The following is a 21,630-nucleotide window of genomic DNA, read 5'->3' as shown; positions in this document are numbered from 1 at the left end:
TTAAAACATACAATACAATACTTGTGCTACTGGCGCTGTGGGACATCAACACCCAGAGCAGTGAGGAGACAGCAGGTATGGTATGCCACATCTATCAGGAGATCTCCAAGGAGGCGGCCAAGGGCGAAGGCAGAGGGAAACCTGCGCCTCGTTCCCTGCTGAGCGGTGGAGGGGGCCCCTCATCCTGCGCTCGTGATGGCGGCTCATCAGCCAGTGCTAGCGGCAGTGAAGGGGGGTGGGGAGGGAGCTGCCTCTCAGCAAGCTGCCCAGCTGCCTCTCAGCAAACTTAGAGAGGCTCGATTGGGTGGCCGGGGCGATGAACTACCAAGCCTGGAGGTGCTGGGGCTCAGCCCTGGCAAGCTATGGCACAAATTAAGCACTGGCAAGGCCCTATGCTGCCCTCCTTCCCAAACCCCCCCTGCAGAGGACATATTGCGGGACTTGCTATGGGGACTCTGGGCTACTCCAAACTGCAGAGGAGCCTACAGGCAGCCCTCAGGAGGCTGTTGTAAATTGGCGCACCCCTGCTCTAATATACACTGTGAACTGCTTCCAAAATAACAAGGGCACAAAGCTGGCTTATAGCACAGAATCTTAACCATTATCTTAAATTAGATTGTAAGATCCTTGGAGTAGGGATCATGACATCTAGTGTTTGTGCAACACACAACACAAAGAGACTGCAACCCTCACTGGGGCCGCTGAGCATTACCATAATGCAAATAATAAATAACTCAAGTTATTAAGAGTCTGAATACAGCCTGTTCAGCAATTACTCAGGTCGCAGGTTAGGAGAGTGAAAGGGCAGCATTCTGAATGGGCCTTTCGTCGATACACTTTTCTGAGTCCCTATATCTAGAAATGCCAGCTTGATTTTTGACGCACTGTTTTTCAGGTAATCAAACCAAAATGTGTACAAGGCCCTTTGGATAGTTTTAATGAAGGTTTTGTTTATCAAGAATCACTGTCAAATATTTAGACTGCAAATGTGACCCACTTTAAAGTTGTTGTAATCCACTGAGGAATGTACTCAAGATTATTGGAATAATTCTTTCTAGGGTACTGAGTGGCTGAAAGAGGAGGTAATGAGACATAGAGCTTCTCACCTTTAGGTTACCTTTCAAATGTGGTCACTTTGATAGTCACTGAAAGTCATTCATTACCATTTGACTGCAGGTTAGTGGCAATGTGAAATGAATTGAAGGTCTCAGACAGGTGTTTCTAAATCACAATGTCCACCCTCTCAATACAGAGAACATAGAGACTAGCCCTTTGGTTATGAGCCCTCCAGGAAAAGTTTTGAACCATCTTATTAGGAACAATATAGTAGGAAGCTCCCACTGCTGCTGCCACGTAATGTCTGTGCTGTAATGAAACAGAGACCTTTACTATCCAGGACTGTCAGCTTAGCCCTGAATTCACCTAAAAGCAAAGGCCTCGATCTTGAATTGCATACACGAGCTGTGCCCCGAGCCCACTATCACAACCTTCCACACACTAGCACTGATATTGTTTTGGCACAGACAAAAAGTAGTAGGTCTCTGCTCAAGTGGTTTACATGCCAAGGCCCTGATCCTACAAACATTTCAGTACATGCTTCACTTTAAAGTCCTACTGACTGTAATGGACCTTCTCACATGCTTAAAGTGATGTGTATATGTGAAAGTTTCCAGGACTGGGGCCCCAATGATCATTCTAGGAGCATTACCACGTAGATTAAAATGCAACATCCCAGAAGATGATGATGTTTGGAGATCATTTTTGTCTATATATTTTAGGCGGGGCCAGTAGTGCCGCCTATCATTAAGGTTGCCCGACACTTCCTCTTATGAGACTGTTTTCAAATGTTTGTAACTTTGCCAAACTTTAACTCTTTGAGCTGAAATATTCCATGTCAGGTGTCTGCCTCAGACTGATCTTTTATGGAAAATTGCAGCCAAAATGGTTCAGCTGTTTCTGAGAAAGAGGTTAGGGGAAAATAACTTGTTTTGCCCATTTTAAAACAAGCCAGACCTGCCGAGGGGTGGGGAGAGGAATCAATTGGGACAAGGAGATGGGGGAGATGGGGACTGGAAGCTAAGCAAGGGGGAGGAGAAAACTGGCACTGAGAAATGGAATGAGGGAGGCGACTGGGATTAGGAGCCAGGGCAGAGACTAGGACTGGGAGCCCTGGAGAGAAATGGGAGTGGGGCCAGAAACCCAGTAGGTGGGGGGGAGATTGGGACTGCGAACCCGTGGATGGGGTAATGGGGAAGAGGAGGGAGGCAGATCTGATAAGAAGTCAGGGTGCAAAGGAGAGAACTGACACTGGGTGAGCAAAGAGAATGGGACAAGGAGCTGGGAAGGGGTCACACTAAAATTGATGGGGAGCCAGTGTGGGAAGACTGGGCCAGGGAGCCACTGGGGATGGGAAACGTGGGTAGGAAGGCAGGGGAGACTGGAGACTAGGGAGGAGGAGAGAGACAGATTGGATAAGGAGTCGGGAGGGGGAACCAGGGACTGGCTCGACAGGGAGACTGGGACTGGAAATGGGAGAAGACTGGTATGGGCAGTGCAGAGGGGCAAACCTAGGACTTGCTGGGCAACAAGACTGGGACTGAGATAAGAAGCCTGAGGAGTGGAGACTGGCCTGGCTACATGAAGATTATCAGACTGGGTGGGGTAGGGACAGGGACAAGTTGGAGAGAAGAGGCCAAGCTTGGGGAGAACAGGGCAGAGGAATCTGTGCCCACTAGAGGACACTCCCCTCTAGAGCCTGGAATGGAACCCAAGGTTCCGGAGTCTCACTATTCCTCTGCTGAGAGCAAATATCTGTGAATCCCACCAGCAAAATCTCTTATCCCCCTCAAATGCTGGTCTAGGATGCCAGTCTATCCCCGCTGCTCTCAATTATTCTGTTAGGTTAAGTGGCAGAGGTCTGTGTCATGAATCTAAAGGTTCCAAACCTGCCGATGAACAGTGGGTGGAGGTGTCAATATGATGCCACATAATGGAATGTGTGTCTGGGGGGGGGGTTCAGTTTGCTTTTGTAAAAACCTAGGAAATTATACACAAAACGATGTTAAAAGAATATAATTAAGATTGCAAAATTAAGCGCTCAAAAGTTAGGAAGTGCCAGAATAAAGTTTGCCTAAGCAACCTTAATTCTGTCCCTTTAGCCTATGTATTATGATACAATGTTTAATTACGGAATCACATATCATGTCCTCAGAACCCCAGCCTCATAAAGTGCACAAGATGGAACTGCTGTAAGGATGAATCAGGGCTGTGCAGTGAAGAAGGCTGTTGTCTGTATGACCTCTGCTACATTTATTAGAGAAGATGGACAGTGTGTACAATTTGAAGTAATGGAAACAGGATGGTCTAGGCAAGCCCAAAATTAAAGGCCCTCCCCTTCAACTAAGGGGAGAAACCACAAAGTCCAGGCTCCAGTTGATTACAGGGTACAACAAAAGAGAAAAGAGGAATGGGAGGGAGGTCCAGGGTAGAAAATCCAGGAACCGGAAGGGAACACCTGAGCAGAGAACCCCGGATAAAACCCAGTGCTCTTCTAAAGCATCCCAGGAGTCAGTGGACACTGTCCAGAGGAACTCTGCACAGAGATGTAACTGAACAGCTGTCAGGGATGGTCTAGATAATACATATTCCTGCCTTGAGTGCAGGAGACTGGACTAGTTGACCTCTCGAGGTCCCTTCCAGTCCTACGATTCTGTGAACAAGGGAACAGAAATAGGCCCCAGTCACAGAGTATCTGCCCGTCCAGATTCCTATTTTTGGTGTGATGGATGGCCATCTTGACCAGAACCAGGAGGAGGCTCACAAGAAGGTCCCATGGCTGGGGTGTGCCAGGATCAGGAGGTTTGGGGAAAAGTGCAGCCAGAACCTCAGTAGAAGGTTCTGGAAAAGCCAGAATAAAGGTGGCAACTAGATGCACCGTACATAGACATGTGCCAGAGTGTCCCTCTCACTGCAAAAGGGACAGGTGTCAGGGAAGTTGTGAACTACGCCAAGTACATGCTCATGCTCATGCTCACAGCTCCATGAAAGAGCTGCCAACTGATATCCCCAGCAGGCCATGGAACCAGTGTGGGGTACACACTGACCCACTAAGGTTCCTCACCCTCCTCAGGTGGTGCAGCTCTCGCCACTTGGTGTCAGGGTGGGACACGAGGGTGAGGAAGTGGATGGTATGAAGCACAAGGGTGTACAGATGTTCTCGGGGGAACAGATCAGAGGTGGACTGGCTGGATATTGTGCAGCCAGTTCAGGTGACATGGTTTTCAGGACAGGGGCCCAATGACAAGGTCCGGAGGGCCAGGGGTGAGAGACAGGTGGGGAGCACCCTCCTGCAAGATCCGCACAAGCAAGAGAAGCAGGAGGCAAGGCTGCCCTCACCTCCTGGAGCACACAACAGAATAAACACTCCCATGAGCTGGATAAGTGCTGGGGGGTCCATCCAGTCTCTCCAATCATAGTCCAGGAGGTCTCCGACTCTGGTGACACCAGCCAGGACCAACCTCTGGTGCACCAAGGGAGACTATCACCTGCACACTAAGGTGTGGACTGTGTAGCAGGGGCTCTGTGAGAAGATCCTTCCTCTTGGTGGCTGCTGTGGACCTGGTCACAGAGATTAGCTTTCAGGTCCTGAAGAGGTCCTGGTAGAAGACCAGCAGCTCAGAGAGGTCTCAGGGGACCTCTCGGGTGGAGATAAAAGAGCTGCCGGTCGTATCAGAGCCCTCGGATGTGGCCGAGGAAAGAGTGCGCCAGCACGCTCCAGGCTGGACTATCTGCACTGTAAAGGGGTCTCTGCAGGGAGTGAAGACAGAAGGCATGGACCTAACTGCAGATGCAGACCAGGCCCTCTCCTCACTCCCACAAGAGACGGCTCATGACCCCTGCAGAGATGCAGTGCAGCCCCGGCCAGAAAAACTCCAGGATTAACATCTTTGAACAGTGTGTAGTAAATGAGGCAGGGGATTGCAGGAAAAGAAACAACAGTCTCATGATTAAAGTGGTTTAATGCTGCCCTATAGAACTAGATTCTATCCCTGCCTGTGCCACAGAGTACTTATGTGATACCGGGCAAGTCATTTAACCCAAATTTTACATTGATGGTCACTAACTGTGTTACACTCATTTCTGGGTACCTGACTTGAAACCTTAGGGTCTGATCAGCAGAAGTGCTGAGCACTCACAGCTGCAACTGAAATCACTGGGAGCAGTGTGTTGAACATACAAAGTGCTACAAATGTTAAGTACTCTGAAAAAATCAGGCCCTAGGCATCTCAAATTGGACATCCACCCCTCCTTCAAGTATCTCTGTGTCTCAGTTCCCCATCTGTAAAATGGGGATAATAATACACTCATCTCACAAGAATGTTGTGAAAATAAGTTAATTAATATTTGTGAAGAACACAGATACTAGAGTAATAAGTGCTGCAGAAAATCCCATGAGGAAATTAATAATTCTGTCTTCACAGCAGGGTGTGAATAGTGTGCAGCAAACAAGGCCTGGGACCACCCAGTGAACAAATGAGGAGAAAACAAAATATTGAATTAAGAGAGCACCATCTGTGCTGTGCACTGAATGAGGCAAGGTCCCGTGGAAAAAAATAGTATGTGATCATATAATTAAAGTCCTATCATAATGCACACACACACACAGGGGCTAAATTAAGGTTATACTGGTAACCTTAATTCTGGCATTTCCTAACTTTTGAGTGCTTGACTTTGCAACCATAATAATGTTTTTAAATGCAGTTTTTTGTATGTAAAATGTATATGTAAAATAGAGACAAGAAGTGATTAGAACAAGAAGGGTCAGATTGTGAACTCCTTACCATCTTGGTAAGCACTAATTCACATGAATGACTTCAGAAGGACTACTTGGGTGAATAACTCCACACCAGTGTGAGTAGCGGGTCCACAATCTGGCTCAAAAGTTTTAGGTTAAATAGAGACTAGTAATTCCATGTGTAAGGCCAGATCCTGCCATGCTTACTCATGCTGAGCACCCTGTTGCACAGGTAACCCATTGAAATCACTTTCAGATCAGACTCTGGCTCATAGTGAAGGTTATCACCTGTCACCTGCTCATATCACTAGGCTGAATCCTGATCCCACTCAAAGGCAAAGTAACATAAATGGAAGCAGGAGCAAGCCCATGGGGCCCACTTCTGATCTCACACCAGTGTAAACCAGGTGGAAGCAATATAAGTGTGATAAGCATGCCACACATGCTTAGGTGCTGCATGGGTAACAAACAAGTGTGGGAATCTCAGAGTATACTGGCTGTCTCGGTGAAGTCAGGGTCACTTAGGGTACACGTACCCTTCCAAAAACCCCACAACCCTGCAGCAGCAATTCTCAGAGCTCAGGTCACCTGACTTGGGTTTTTTGGGCTTATGCTATGGGGCTAAAAATAGCAGTGTAGCCATTCGAGCTCAGGCTGGAGCCTGTGCTCTGAAACCCACTGAGAGGGGTAAGTCTCAGAGCCCAGGTTCCAGCCCCAGCAGGAACATCTACACTACTATTTTTAGTCCCATGGTGCACTCTGGAGTTCAGTTGACCCAGGCTCTGACACTTGCTTCCACGAGGTTTTTTTTGCAGTGTAGAGGTATCTGCAAGAGACTGATGATTCCTTATAGTTGCCATCAGAACCTTGAAGTTGAAATCTTCATCATAGTTTAATGTAGGCTTTTTGTAATTTAAAACGTTCCTTATTCTTTAAGCCTATTTTCAAAATGCTAAAAACTTCGAAGGAAGAAATAAATGTGCCAAACAGCTACTGTAGAAGTTACTGGAGTTAGCATGCAGTCTGAAAGCTCAGCTATGCTTAGCCTTTAAATAACATACTTTCTCTGTTTACATTAAGCACATCCAAAGCAATTTTTGTTAATTTGTTTACTTGCATCTATGTTTAGCCTTTGAATATGCAGCTAGAGAAAGGGGAGCTGTAAGAAACTGAGGCTAGGTGGCGCAGTTGTTTTACACATTAATATTTCATCTTCTAAGCCGTGTCCAGTTTACTGAGGCCACAAGTGAAATGAATCTGATGTTCTGACATCTATACACTCCCTGGTGCACATAAGAAAAATCACCATGAGACAACTCCTGCTCACTCTGCATACATGAATTGTCAATAGGATTCCTCACATGAGTAAGGCAATCACATTTTTTAGCATGATCAGTGTTCTCTTCTCACAGCCAGGACAAGGACTGCAGTAACGGTACTGCTACTCAGATCAGAGGTGTGCTGGCAAAGTTGTATAGTTCCATACATATAGTTATTGTATTTTCTAATGCATGATAGCAATGCACCCACCAGTAGAGTAGCTGTACCCAGTACTATTAGCCTCATTTTCATAAGCCCTAAAACAAAAACAAACAAACAAAAGGGATTTAGTAGAATATTTCCAAAATCTCATCTGGTTAGAGAAAAGTGTGTGCGCAGTTTTGAACCCAAAACTCTGAAACAACTGACTGGGATTATACAATGGTGTTGTGATGCAGCAAGTTCCTTCCAAGACTCAGCCGACAATCTCCATGAATATCAAGAATCAGTATTTTAATGCATATGAATGGGGAAAACTTAATTTGATTGGCTGCCTGCAGGAATCTCCTAAAAATCTCTCTTCTTACAACTAGGCATTCCCTCTCTCTTACAACTTGGAGTGGGACAAGTAAGCACTCTCCTTTCATATCCTATCCGGAAGTAACACCACACCAAAAGGCAGCTGTTCCAAGAAAACCAGTAACTTTTATGGACAGCTCTGATGTCACGCTTGTAGGCATATATCTCAGCTGTAGGACTGAAATCTGAGCAGCAGCACCCAACATGGTGGTGACTACAATTCAGTGCCAGGTAAAAATACCTGATCTGAGAGGGGGGTACTTTCTGGTCAGCTTAGTTTGTGACTTTGGAGAATCTAATATATAGAATACTCAAAATGCAGCGATAGTCTGTGGGTACATAAATTGCATTGGAGTTTTCTTTTTTTTAAATACATTTTACTATCCCATAGAAAAGGAATAAGATGGCACATTCTCTTTTTTTATCCTGACTATAAAACAACAAGGTTTGTCAGGTTTCATATCCAGCTTGCAGGTAAAGGGTTACAGATTCTAGGAAGTATTAAATTCAAACTTTAAAGGATTTTATTTTCATCTACAGTCACATGATACCTTTATACCCAATGACACTAACTACAGTGTCTCATTAAGAGGTCATGCAAACTCACAGGCTAAACAAGGCATTCTTACATATTTAACATTCAAATGCAGAAACCAAGCTAAGCCATGGGAGATTCTAATCAGAAAAGAGCTACACTTCCTGACCAACACAAAAGCTGCAGGTAGGTAAACGTTCTTGCTCTTTTACGTTTTAAACTTCCAGATGTTAATTGTACTTTCAAGAGAAATTGTTTACTGGGCACTTATTACACTCTGTTTAGTTTTAACTTTTAGAAAAATCTTTCTAATAGTTTTGTCCTGAAAATATTTGAACTCGATGTTTCACCTGTTGCAGAGACAGTATTGTTTTTCCAGACAGAGATACAGACCACTTAGTAGAAAACCAAAGCAGATCAGATAGCTTTTTTTTTTTAAACTACTTCTGACTAATAAAAACCTAAACCTAAAAAGATTTTTAAGTTAATTTTTTTATTTAACTGGTCATGTTAGCAATTAGGGCATATTTTAAATAATAGTTACTACACTCTTTATGCCTGAAAACGGAGGATTTGAGGAACCTCTGACTTTATTTATGCCTCCTCTGAATTGTGTATTGTTTGAGTCACTTCAGTGAAACTGTGGTTTAGTGGATATGACTCCACATTAAAATTATGTAATTCCAGTTTTCTGCCTTCTAGAATTTGGTGCACCTTTGTGAAAACTTGCAAGATAAATAAGAGGCAGGTGGGGGGGAGCTTCAAAAATCTAAAGACAGAGCAGAATCTAGAAATGGAGGAACACAAGTAGTGATTATAATACTTCAGTTAAAACTTAGGAAATCAGGTATGCAAGTTACAGCAAACCATATTAATTTACACATGGAATGGCATGAGGTTTCACTGACCTTGTCAATATCATGGAGGGTCATATTTTCACTTTTGTTGAAGAATTTTCCTAGTGTACAATGTTAGGCAAAACCAAAGCTTGTTCTCTCTCTCTGGCTTGAAGATCTTCTCTTTCCACCTATGTTTTCCCTTAAACATCATAATTGTTTCAGATAATGCACTATCCACTCACCATTATGTTCCCTTCCCGGGAATGCAGTACTCAGTCTTGTTTGACAATGCTAGCTCTATTTTCCATAATATTGTCCCCCTTGGGGATTCCTGTTGCTTCAAACAAATGAGTAGTGTTTATTGATTTACTCAACTACAGTAGTTCTGGTAGAGAGGTGGTGGGTGCAAGGAAGGTATTTTTGTCATCTTTCTGTGTAAAGTATTATCTTGTTCCATCTACTATCAGCAGGTATTAAAAGCAGAGGGAATAATAATACTAAGCACTACGTTGCATTCTGTGGCCAAGCTTTCAAAGTGCTCTACAAAGGAAGCTATTCTCACCCACATTAACAAATGGGGAAGTTGAGTACACAGAGAGGTTATCAGCTACATTTTCAAAACTGGACATTGATTTTCAGTTCACTTTGTAGGTGCCCAATTTGAGACATCTTGGGCCTGATTTTCAGAAGGGCTCAGGTGAAGTCAGGCCCAAGATGCCTTAGTTGGACATCCAAAAACCTATAATCAGCCAAGATGGTGTCCACTTTTGAAATTCTGTCCAGAAGTGATCGGTAGAGGGCCACATAGTGATTCCGTGGCAGAGCCAAGAACAGAATTCAACCAGGTCTATTAAGGCTGTGGGGCCTATCAGTGTTCTGAGTGTGTATTACCCTTCAGAGAAGGACAGCAGGATTTGCAGGATGGGGCCTTTGAAAACCACCATAGGCATGATCTTGCCGTCTTTACCCTGGAAAAACTCCCATTGACTTCAGGATTAGATTTCATGTTCCCACAGAGGTCCTACTGCTTTAAAATTGGTTAAATGAAATACATAACAATTAAATAGTGATAAGCAAAGGGAACGGATTTTTAGCATTTTCAAGTACCCATCTTACTTAGTAAAATTAATCTCAATAGTGACAGCTGAGACCAGGACAAAGTTCATGACAGGATTTGATGCTGTCATATAAATATTCTATCCTGTCCAAAGACTTTTCAGAGATTAGTGTTTGTAAAGAAGAAAATGTTATGTTTAACTGACCCTACCAAAGTCTGTTTGTTTTGTTTTAGTTAGGGGCTGGCCTGCAGGTAGTCAATGAAATCCTGACTAGCTTCAACCAATTGTGTATGTGTTTTATTCAAACCTCCCTCTGAAAATTAGGAGTATTAGCATAACCATGATATCATTAAGAGGTATTTGCACTTACTGGTCCAGATCTCCAGCTGGTGTAAATAGGCACAGCTCCATTGACTTCAGTAAACCTGACACCGTTGTCCTGTTTAAACTAGTTGAATATCTGACCCATTAGAAGCAGGACACATTCAGCTGTGTGCCTCACGGAGCACCTGAAGCATGGGTTTGTGTCACTAACTTTGCTGCACTGCCTGATATATTATTATTGTTTGTATTACAGTCACACCTAAGAGCCCTAGTCATGGACCAGGATCTCATTGTGCTAGGTGCTGTCCAAACACAGAACAAAAAGACTGTTCCCACTCCAAAGACCTTACAATCTAACCATAAAATTTACCTTGGGTCATATTCTGCTCGTAACTACACAGGTGTCAATCTGGAGTAATACCACTGATTTCAGAAGGGTTACTGTAAATTTACACAAATATAATTAAGAATAAAATTTGGCCCAAATCATTCACAAGATCAACACAGCACATTCTTCAGGTTAACATGTGGGGTATATCTGCATAATTGAACTTAGACCTGGAAAGAAAACACACCAAGAGCTCCAATCATCCCATTGTAGAGATTCCAATGGAAAAGGGGCACTGCGTCTTTAAAGAGACAACGGCTATTATGACCCTTCTGTTTTAATTAATGTTTGTACACATTGACCGGGTCATGGAACACCCATATTTAGCAGCTTAGTCATTAAATCAGCTACATGTTTCATTATGTAGAATGTTCTTAGCCAGTGAGCTTCAGAGACATCATATTAAATATTTGCATTGGTTGTGAAATATGACTTCAATTGCCATCATGCTTACAGATCTAGAATGAAAGAAGCATGATTTTTGAATGAGAGAAAAACAACCACAGTACTTTCCTAAGAAACCAGTGCAAGTGATATAGATGCACCTGACTTCTTCTTTAGCAGCTCAGCTGTGCTTTATAGCAGTAACCTAACAATACCTACAGTAATTAGAATTTCTGCTATGCCGTTTATGACAGTTCCATTTAACTTCTTGCTTTGTCATTTCACATAAGCACAGAGTCAAATGCAGCGGTGCCTTGTGGGACAGGCGTGGTAGATTCATACAAATCAAATATTCCTTCTGGTACACAGGCACTAAGGAATTAGTGGAAATTAAGGATTTGGGGCCAGTTTTTAGTGGAGGGTCCAAACAGGCAGAAGTGTTGAAAAGAAACCTTGTACAATTATAGCATCACCTCTTCTGCCTGCTTTCTATTCCACTAGTAATACTGTTATCTGGGAATAGTGTTGCTGTTACAAATATCACAAAATATTTTACAACCAATTACAGTGTATCCATATACACACACAAGTACACAGCCTAGGGGTAAAGAAGGGTCTAATGGTCACCTTTCAAGGAGAAAGGTTTGTGCTTGAGGAAGCTAGGTGGCTCAAGAAGCAAGATTTAATTGCTGTATCATGGAGGGTTAGGAACAGAGCTGTGTTAAGTGGGTGATCTCAATCTATGCTTCACTCAATGTGTTTGCACTGGATTTGCATTTCCCAAGTCTCACTTTGAGCTTGGGGGAAATGTCAGTATTCCCATTGATTTCAAATGAACTACGCAGAAGCTTAAAAAGTGAGCATGTGCTAAGCTGGGCTGGGGCCAGAGTGCTCAGTAACAGCCCATGCTCCCAGGAAGGAGAGGCAAAGACTGAGGGACAGGGAGAAGTGTGGGATTTGAGCAGTGCAGGGAATTGCCTGGAGAACAGAAAACAAAAGGCCAAAAAGACAGGAGGGAAAATCTACAGAGCACTTGGGTCTGTTCCTGGCTCTGCCACTGCCCTGCTACAGGACTATGGGCAAGTCACCACCCATTTCCCTCTCAACCCTCCCCCCCCCCCCCCCGGCTTATTTCAACGTAAGCTCTTCAGGGGACAGGTGGTCTCTCAGTAGAGTGCATAGTACAGTGTCCCTGTCTTGGTTCCCCATCTTGAGGTGCTACTGTGATACAAATAAAACCCATTACAATGCAGACAACAAGCTATGGGAGGAATGTTAGGTAGTCATATTATAAAACACCCAGCTCACAATTTAGCTGGAATACCAGAGATAACACCTCAACTCCTATATCTCGTCTGTCTACCTGAGGGTTGTATACAGCCACTCATCACCAGAATCTCTGAGAGCAACAGGAAAGTCCTCAGTGAACTAGACAGAGGGTACGGTACATCTTCACTAGCAATGTTAAAGTGCTGCCACGGCAGCTGTGTAGTCGCGGCACCAGCACTGGGAGACAGCTCTCCCAGCGCTATAAAAAACCCACCTCCATGAGGGGCATAGCTACCAACGCTGGTGCACTGTCTACACTGCCACGTTACAGTGCTGAAGCTTGCAGCGCTCGGGAGGAAGAGGGGACAGGTTTCACACCCCTGAGCAAGAAAGTTGCAGCGCTGTAAAGTGGCAGTGTAGACAAGGCCAGAGACTCTAGCTCTCCTTCCCCCTTTGTGGGGAGACAACTCTGCATGAGGTAATGTTGTTTGTTCGTTCTGTCACAGTGCTATAGAAGTGCCGTTGGATTTTTAGTTAAAACAGTCAGAAGTGCGGTCTAACTTTTCATCAAAAAAAGGAAGCCCTCCAGCAGCACAGTGCTATAACACACCATGCAGGAGTACTGGTGCCATACTGACTCACAGGCAGACTCCCACTTCCTGAATTAACAGCACCCAATCCAGCAGCACATGGATTTTCTTCCATTTAAACAGTGGCCTGGCTTAATGATGCTTCCTTAGCTCAGGGGAACTCGGAAGAACACAGCCCAAAAGTGTGGCTGCAGGCAGCAATGCCAGTGGACAGAGAATGGTAGATATTGTTGTGCTAGAGAAAGCAAGTGCTGAGAAGTTACTGGAGATAGCATTGAAGCATAGAGCATTTTTCCTTGCTGAAAGGCTGATGTCCAAGTGGGCATCAAGAGAGATTTGGAGGAATGGTTGAAAAGGATGATTTGAGGTCATAGAGGTGCCAGTGATGTTGCCACAAATACTAAGAATATTTCTGGGGATTGAATCCAGCATGCTTTCATTTGGACATGTGGAAGAACTCATATTTTGGAGAGTATGAATTAAAATGTGTAAGCAGTAACAATAGAAAGCAGACACACAAAAAGCCGAAGTTTCTCTTAATGGCTGACCTTTGTCTCCTCCACTTTTTCTCCAGCAATGTATTTAATTCCCTACCCCTCATATTTGCCATAAATAATTGCTGTGAAAGTGCAGGTGCTTTTTGTCCTGGTTGTAAATTAGTTTTATAGTCCTGTGTTCTGTTGTAACTGACATGTAAAATTATTTTGTGGTTCTGGGGGGAAAAAAGAGTAGGAGGCTTCTCATGTCTCACATTATTCAGTGTCACTGTACGGCCACTTTGGAATCCTCCCCGTTTGTTTAAAAGAGATGTGTATTTTTATTAAGGTAAATAATGGGCCAAATTAGATATGTTGTATGCAAACAAGGCTGATTCCTTGCTGTAGCAGACCACTCCAATTGACCTCTATGCTTGATCCTCCACTTCTGCAGTGGAGAATCAAGCTCAAAGATGTAGGCAAAGTAGAGAGTTCTTGGTCTTTTTTCAGTCACCCCCTCCTCACTCTGAGAAGCAGTTAAGATTTTAATCCTACCCCACTGAAGTCAACAGGAGTTTTGCCATTGACTTCAGTGGGAGCAGGATCAGACCCTTTTACAGCAAGGGGGGAATGCGCGGTGTATAGCCAGACTCCATACAGCCTTGCGGACTGTCATAGTGCCATCACAAAAGCCACCCAACAACCAGCTGAAAGAGAAACAGAGCTAGAGCAGAGAGCACTGCATTGCAGCAGCACATGCTTGCCCGTGTGACTCAGCTACACCATAGCTATGGGACCTCTGTGTATCTCCCCTGGCTACCACTTCTCCCCATCCCTCCACCACTGCTGTACCTCGGGCTCTACCGAAATCATAGTCCATTTTGGTCAAATTCACAGTCATAGGATTTTAAAATCGTAAATTTCATGATTTCAGCTATTTAAATCTGAAATTTCATGGTGTTGTAATTGTAGGGGTCCTGACCCACAAAGGAGTTGGGGGCGAGGGGCGGGTCCAGACGTTTATTGTAGGGGAGATTGCAGTACTGCTACCCTTATTTCTGCGCTGCTGCTGACAGCAGTGCCGCCTTCTGAGCTGGGCAGCTCGAGACCGGCAGCTGCTGGCCAGGAGCCCAGCTCTGAAGGCAAAGCCACTGCCAGCAGCAGCACAGAAGTAAAGATGGCCTGGTATGGAAGTGTCACCCTTACTTCTGTGCTGCTGCCTGCAGAGCTGGGCCCTCAGTCAGCAGCCATCACTCTCTGGCTGCCCAGCTCTGAAGGCAGCAGCAGCGCAGAAATAAGGGTGGTATGGTATTTTGCCACACTTACTTCTGCGCTGCTGCTGGCAGGGTGCTGCCTTCAGATCCTGACCAACAGCTGCCATTTCCCTGCTGCCTGGCTCTGAAGGCAGTGCAGAAGTAAAGGTGGCAATATTGCAACCCCCTGCAACTCCCTTTTGGCTCAGGACCCCCAATTTGAGAAATGCTGGTCTCCCCTGTGAAATCTGAAATAGGATAGGGTAAAAGCAGACAAAAGACCAGATTTCATGGGGGGAGACCAGATTTCACAGTCCGTGACGGGCTTTTCATGATCAAGAATTTGGTAGGGCCCTAGCTATATCACACTTGGGGGGGGATAGGTGCTATTTCCGAGGTGTGGCATCTGGATGCCAAGACACCTTGCTCCTGGCAGATTGGCAGGTAAGATCAGCAGCAGTGTGCTCACTTGTGGGATCCTTCGTGCTTGCTCTGAAGCGGCCACACCAGCCATGTAAACAGAGGAGTGTACTAAGTCTGACTGGCATGTGTTGAGTCACATTCCCACAATCTCCATGCACCTTTAGGCTGTCGATACCTGACCCCTCTGTCAGCTGGTCTCCCCTACCCTGGACAATACTATGGTATTTGCTGCTCTTCTAAGGCTGACCCTTTATCCCCCCTACGAGCCATTTTGCTGCATTGGTTTGTCAGCAGTTCCTTCGGGGCTGCCTTGCTTGGTGCACTTATTAATGCCTGAGCTCTGTCAATTCCCAGCTCCCAGTTTCGGGCTGCCATGCCCTTCTAGCAGCTGCACTCACCAGAGCAGTGCTGCCTGCACATGGGAAAGCTGTGGGCAGACTAACTACAGTGCAGTTTCCTAGCAAGGGCCTTGCATTCAGTGCAGCAGATGGTGCAATGAAAGGGTTCAAAGTCCACAGCTCTGCTGCCTACTGCACCTTTTATGCTTCTTAGCAACTCAACATTGCCAGGTACTTAATGCAGTTTCTTTCAGCATATACTGTAAAATGTTATCAGCTCTTAACTCCTGAGCCTGGTTGTGATCTCACTTGCACAATTCTAACGGCACTGATTTCAAAGGAGTTACTCCCACGATATACTCTTGTGAGATCAGCATACAGCCCTGTGGATTTCAGACTCTTGAAGTAAACTGAATGCACTGCACCTTTATAACTCAATGGAAAATGAGGTTGCTGTGTCTTTAAAACTGAAGAAGGCTTTTTCGTTGTCCTTTATGCCTCTATTTTTGGTTTGACTGCTTTGGGTGGGGCATGGAAAAAACAATATTTACCTGCTGTGTAGCTCTATTCTCTGCGTATTTGTTTTTGTATTATCTTCCCCCATGTGAATTTAGCAGATGTCGCATGGATTTATGTCAGCCCATCGCTTCAGTTGTCGGAATACGTGTTCGTCTCTACTAAACAGCAGCAGTATAATAGTGACTAGGTTATGTCTGTGTGGTTAATGCCAGCAATAGATTGAAATGCCAGCAAAAGATTCACAGGCAAAGATGCTCAAAGAGCAAAATATGGTAGGAGCTAAAACTGCCAACCCCAAACAGGGCCTCCAGAGGCACAAGGAGCTACTGTCACGTACATGTACAATTTCCATTCTTAAAATCTTGTTTAATTGAAAATATTTGCTGTTTGGATGAATATAATCAGTTTGCTAGAGCATTTTTCTAGTTCAAAATGTTAAATAGCAGGTGCAATGCCAGCAGTTTAGCAATGTGCTTAAATAAAAGTGCCGTAGCCCTTACTTCTATATAGAGCACAAGCTGCTTACTGATTCTCTAAAGCACAGAATCGTCAACCGACACAAAACTGTTTCGCAAAATGCCTTTGAGTCTGATCCCGCTCCCATTAAAAACCAATGACAAAACTCCCACTAACGTCAACAGTTTTTGATTTTGAAAATCAGGCCACTTATTTCAGGTCTTTGAGGATTTAGAACCTATTATTATTAAATAAATTATAATCAACAAATAAAAGTAAAAAATTTAGGCTCCCAGTTTTTTCAATTTAGCCTAAATTAACGTTGACTGCTTTTGCTGTCCACCTGTATACATACCTAGGTGTTGCATTTACAGCTGCATAGCAGTGAGGGATCACTTTCCTCTAACTTGAAATGTATTGTGCAAAATGAAACCCAGACCCAGCTAATTAGATTACTATTAACTGAACCTTATTTATTGATGTAAAAGTTAGAAAATAAACAACCTCCATTCAGTCAGAAACCAATCAGTTCATTAGTGTATCGTATAATTTTCCTGAATAACATGATTTCTAAGCACAGGACAAAGTATACAGTAGAAGCTTTGACAGCAGCTTTGGTGTAAGAGTCACTGTCTTGTGTTGCACTAACTTACGTACTTTGGAGCACTGAAATCTACACTACATAGTTTTAGGCTAAGTAGTGGTGATGCTGCTTTGGAGTTTGGAAAACTTAAACCTCTGTGTATATGCAGCCCACCTCTCAAGTCAGTTTCAACAGAGTTTCTGAGATGGAGCATGAACAGTGCAATGGGCTCTAAGAAAGCCAAGTTCCAAACCAAGTAGGACTTTGTAGTTCTATATTAATACTTAGAATTGTACCCAGAAACAAAGTGGAACCCTTCAGGGCTGGTTGAAAATTTTGCATCAAAACTTGGGTTTTCAACTAAACAAAAGAAAATGTTTACTTTCCTAGAAAATATTACATTTTTCATCAAAAAACCTGAAAGTTTTTGGCTGAAAAACAAACCAAAACACAGTTTTCATGTTTTTGGCTTTCCAACGCAAAGTTGAAATTTTCCTCAGAAAATTTCCAACCACCTCTAGAAGTCTATGGGAGTAAAAGTGTAATACACTCTTAGGGCCCAATCCAATACCACTGAAGTCAGCGGAAAGACCCTGATTTCAGTAGACAGGAGCGGCTTTAGCTTTTTTGTCGCCCCAAGCACAGCAGTCAGGCAGCCTCGAATCTACGGGACCAGTGGACCTCCTGCAGACAAGCCACCAAAGGCTGTCTGACTGCTGCCCTCGCAGGGACCAGCAGGCCGCCCCCCGCGGCTTGCTGCCCCAGGGACACGCTTGGAGCGCTGGTGCCTGGAGCCGCTGCTGTCAGTAGGCTTCAGATCAGGCCCCATCCAGGAAATTCTGCTAAGTAAGGTGTCAGCCATGTTCTGCATTTGTTTTGTGTAGTCTTCACATGTAGCCCCAAATAGAACCCACTGTAGTAATCCTGCCTGGAGAATACTCATACACTAATGCGATAAAATCCAGATCAACCAGGCACATGGAGGGTTGGAGGAAAAATCTCTTGCCTACTCTTGCTACCTGGAAATAGTGGCAGGAATCTTTCAAGACCTGTAGATTGTGAACCTTGTTAATAAAAAAAAGTGGGCATATGCCCTCAATGAGAGGAGTAAGCAAACTTCACATTCAAGTCAATGGAAAGTGCAAGGACTGCAGGATAAAGTCTTTAATAAGGTAATGCTACTTTGGTAATTTATTAAATTAAATCATACCAGCATACACTAAGAAGATGTAAAGCAGAGTTTATGTGCAACTTGCCTCAGGTGGCATGTGACCAGGATTTGTCACCGAATTTGGTCCACTGGTTGAATCATGCTTTGGGGATTTACACTGGCATCATTAAATCAATTAAGTTAGACAGATGCAAATTTATCTAATGGAGATAGGGCCTAAGCATTTAATAATAATATGTAGCACTTTTCATTCAGTGATCTCAAAGCACTTTACGAGGGAGGTATCATTATCCCCATTTTAAAGATGGAGAAACCAAGGTACGGAGAGATGAAGTGACTTACCCAAGTTCACCCATCAGACCAGTAGCACAGCCAGAACTAGAACACAGGCCTCCTGAATCCCAGTCCAGTGCTCTGTCCACTAGACCACACTGTCTCAATACACACACTTTTCAATTCCAGCTCAATTTCTTATCATGAAAAAATACATAGATGTTGCCAATAAACAGTCCTTGCTCTTAAGCAGGGGGGGATCTGCCATGCCAAAGAGCCACCTGAAGCACATTTTTACAGCCAAGATATAAACCTTTGAAAGGAGAGTTTCTACTAGAAATGCCAGCACAATAGTTACTAGTGTATAGCATCATGAGCTACTTCGCTATAAAAACAGTCCCACATGTCATACTTAACTGTGAGATTCTGGTTGATAACTTTGGTGAATAGAGCCTATTCTCTGGAAAAGAAATGGATTAGTTGGTTGGCTCGATTCCAAACATTAAGTCTCTTCAAGGAACAAATGTTCTTCTATAGCTTGTAAGCATTGTTCCAGTATGAGACTAAAAAAAACTGTAAATATAATTAAGATAAGAAATCAAGCACATTACAATTCAATAGCACAATTGAAATGCAACTGGATTTCACTGCCATCTCACAATTACAATACTTGAGCCACATGTGAATGGCTATCAATACTATGATCAACGCTATGGATTTGCCATGTGCTTGAGAAATAATTACTCTAATTGCAACATAAAGACCCTTTATTCTTAGTCTTCAAGTCATTGTGACCAATCATTCTCTTAACCATCTTCTCACCCGACAATGTCTTTCAGGGAAATTGCTATAAAAAAAAATCAATTGAGAAAGTTCACAGACTCTATAAAATGATGCAGATTAAATTACCCTATGCTTTACACAGTCATTCAAATGATGTTTAAAAAAAAAAAAAAGACTGGGTCAAATACAGTACTGGAGTGGGGGTAAAATAATGGCACATGAAGGCATCTTCCCGTAAGCATACACGGTACGGTATAATATAACACAATAGGATACACACTCTCTCAGATTCTACATAATTTTATTCCTCACATCTATTAGTGTGTTTGTTTTTTTTAAAAGACAAAATATAAGGAAATGGAGTTCGGTTTTTTGAGTGCCTACCTAATATGTCCAAATGCCAAGTCTTTTCCTGCAGGACCTTACTGTTGGCTAGCTGCCGCTCCCCTACCTGGCCACAAAAAACACACCACAAATACAAAATTACTAGAAAGGCAAAAACAACAACAGCAAGAAAAGATCTACAAGCATTATGTCAATTAAGACTGTTCTGTGTTTTCATTTTGATTATTTGATCCTTCTGCATTAAAGATTTGCTCCAACTTCCACTGAAGTCTTTTTATTAATTAAAATAGGCGTAGGATCAAACTCTAATGTCCTAGAACTCCAATGTGATGAACATTAGCTTTATTATTAATTGAGGGCAATCAAGCCCCCACAGGATCTGTCTCTAAGTACCTAGGAACACTGCTACACTACTCAAACAAACTGTACTCTTCCTCTCCATCCATTCCAAGCCTAATATTTCTGTCGAGGAAGGAATCTTCCTGAGGAATCCAAACAGGAAATAATATCCCCAACTCTAACACTGTTTATGCCCAAATCCCAACACAAGATGTAACAAGTTTTGTGTTACTTAATCAGATTTCTTCTTTGTAATCCTACAAAATACCAGCAAGGATAAGAAAATGCAATAAATATTTATGTTAAAATAGACACTTTCCATTCTGATTTCTAGTGTCCATAAAGCGCAGACGTGGGCAAACTGTGGCCCGCGGGACCGTGCTGCCCAGCCCCTGAGCTCCCAGCCAGGAAGCCTAATCCCCAGCCCCTTCCCCGCTGTCCTCCCTCCCCTGCAGCCACGCGGGCCACACTCTGGCCCGCTGCTCCCACTGGGCAGCATGGGGAGTGTAGCTGGCTCTGGCCGGGTGTCGTGGCTGAGAGCTCCTGCTGCTGGTAAGGGAGCAGGGGGACCATTGGGTAAGGGAGTGGCGGATCCTGGGGGGCAGTCAGGAAGGACGGGGCAGTTGGATGGGGTGGGGATTCTCGGGGGGGGGCGTCAGGCAATGTGGAACAGGGAGGGCTGGGAGTGGGAGTCCCAGGGGGGCCTTTCAGGGGGCGGGGATGCGGATAAGGGTTAGGAGAGCAGTCAGGGGACAGGGAGGGTTGGATAAGGGGGCGGGATCCCGGGGGCAGTTAGGGGCGGGGGGTCCCAGGAGGTGGCAGTCAGGGGACGAGGAGCAGGGGGGGTTGGATGGGTTGGCGGTTCTGAGGGGGGTGGGAAGTGGGAGGGGTCAAGCTGTTTGGGGAGGCAAAGCCTTCCCTACCCGGCCCCCCATAAAGTTGCGTAACCCCAATGTGGCCCTCGGGCCAAAAAGTTTGCCCTCTCCTGATAAAGAGGATGGTTGGCCAGGTGTATGGGGAGAGCCTGGGCTTAGGTTTTACTCAGTTAGGCTGAGCCTGATTGTTGTTTAAAGTCAGAGGGCAGCTCATCTTCACCATACATCTTCCCATTGTGCGTAGAGGCCCTTTTTGCCTACTTCTTCCAGCCCATCCCCGCTATTCATTTTTTCCCAGACACACTGCAAAGGGAATATACCCTCTGCACAGCCATTTGTCAAACATTCTCGCCCCCATGGGTGTGGGAGAAGGGCAGTTGCCAAGTGATGGTGCTTTCTCCTTCAAGCCTGCCAAGCATGGTTCTTTTCTGGCTTGAGCAACAAGTTTACAACACATATTTGGAGGGTCACGTCATGTCTCCTTTGCAGGAAGCACAAAGACCAGCAGTAGCAAACCAGGGATGTAACTTCACCCTCATGCAGACTCTAGGCATTTATAAATATGTTCCAGGAACTTTTCATTCTGTTTACATTCCAGCTTTAAGATGATTGTTGTTTACAACCCACCCAAAAGTTTTCCAGGCTGGCAGCCATGCAAATGTCATCTCTGTTATCTACCTAAGTCCCCTTTGAAATAACAAACCAACAGAAACTCATTTTTCCCTTAGATCCTATTTACTCTTTGAAGAGCTAGGAATTCCCTCCTCCCCCCCAAA

At 44.3% G+C, this 21,630-nt stretch overlaps 1 protein-coding gene and 1 long non-coding RNA gene across 5 annotated transcripts in view; one reads left to right on the top strand and one right to left on the bottom strand.

Moving 5' to 3' along the window:
* Positions 1-21,630, bottom strand: part of LOC123371704 — a 117,309-nt gene that overhangs the window by 29,363 nt on the left and 66,316 nt on the right. The gene's annotated exons all lie outside the window — the stretch shown is intronic.
* C5H4orf19 (chromosome 5 C4orf19 homolog) overlaps positions 8,230-21,630 on the top strand; it is a 70,953-nt gene continuing 57,552 nt past the window's right edge. For 2 of the 3 annotated variants that reach the window (XM_045019504.1, XM_045019500.1), the window contains exon 1: positions 8,230-8,354. The gene's annotated coding sequence lies outside the window, so the exon portion shown is untranslated. The remainder of the gene's footprint in view (positions 8,355-21,630) is intronic. The other variant, XM_045019499.1, reaches the window with a different exon arrangement.

The sequence above is a fragment of the Mauremys mutica genome, chromosome 5 (genome assembly GCF_020497125.1).
Source record: "Mauremys mutica isolate MM-2020 ecotype Southern chromosome 5, ASM2049712v1, whole genome shotgun sequence".
In the NCBI taxonomy this organism is placed as follows: domain Eukaryota; kingdom Metazoa; phylum Chordata; order Testudines; family Geoemydidae; genus Mauremys; species Mauremys mutica.
This window is presented reverse-complemented; position numbering and strand designations above follow the sequence as displayed.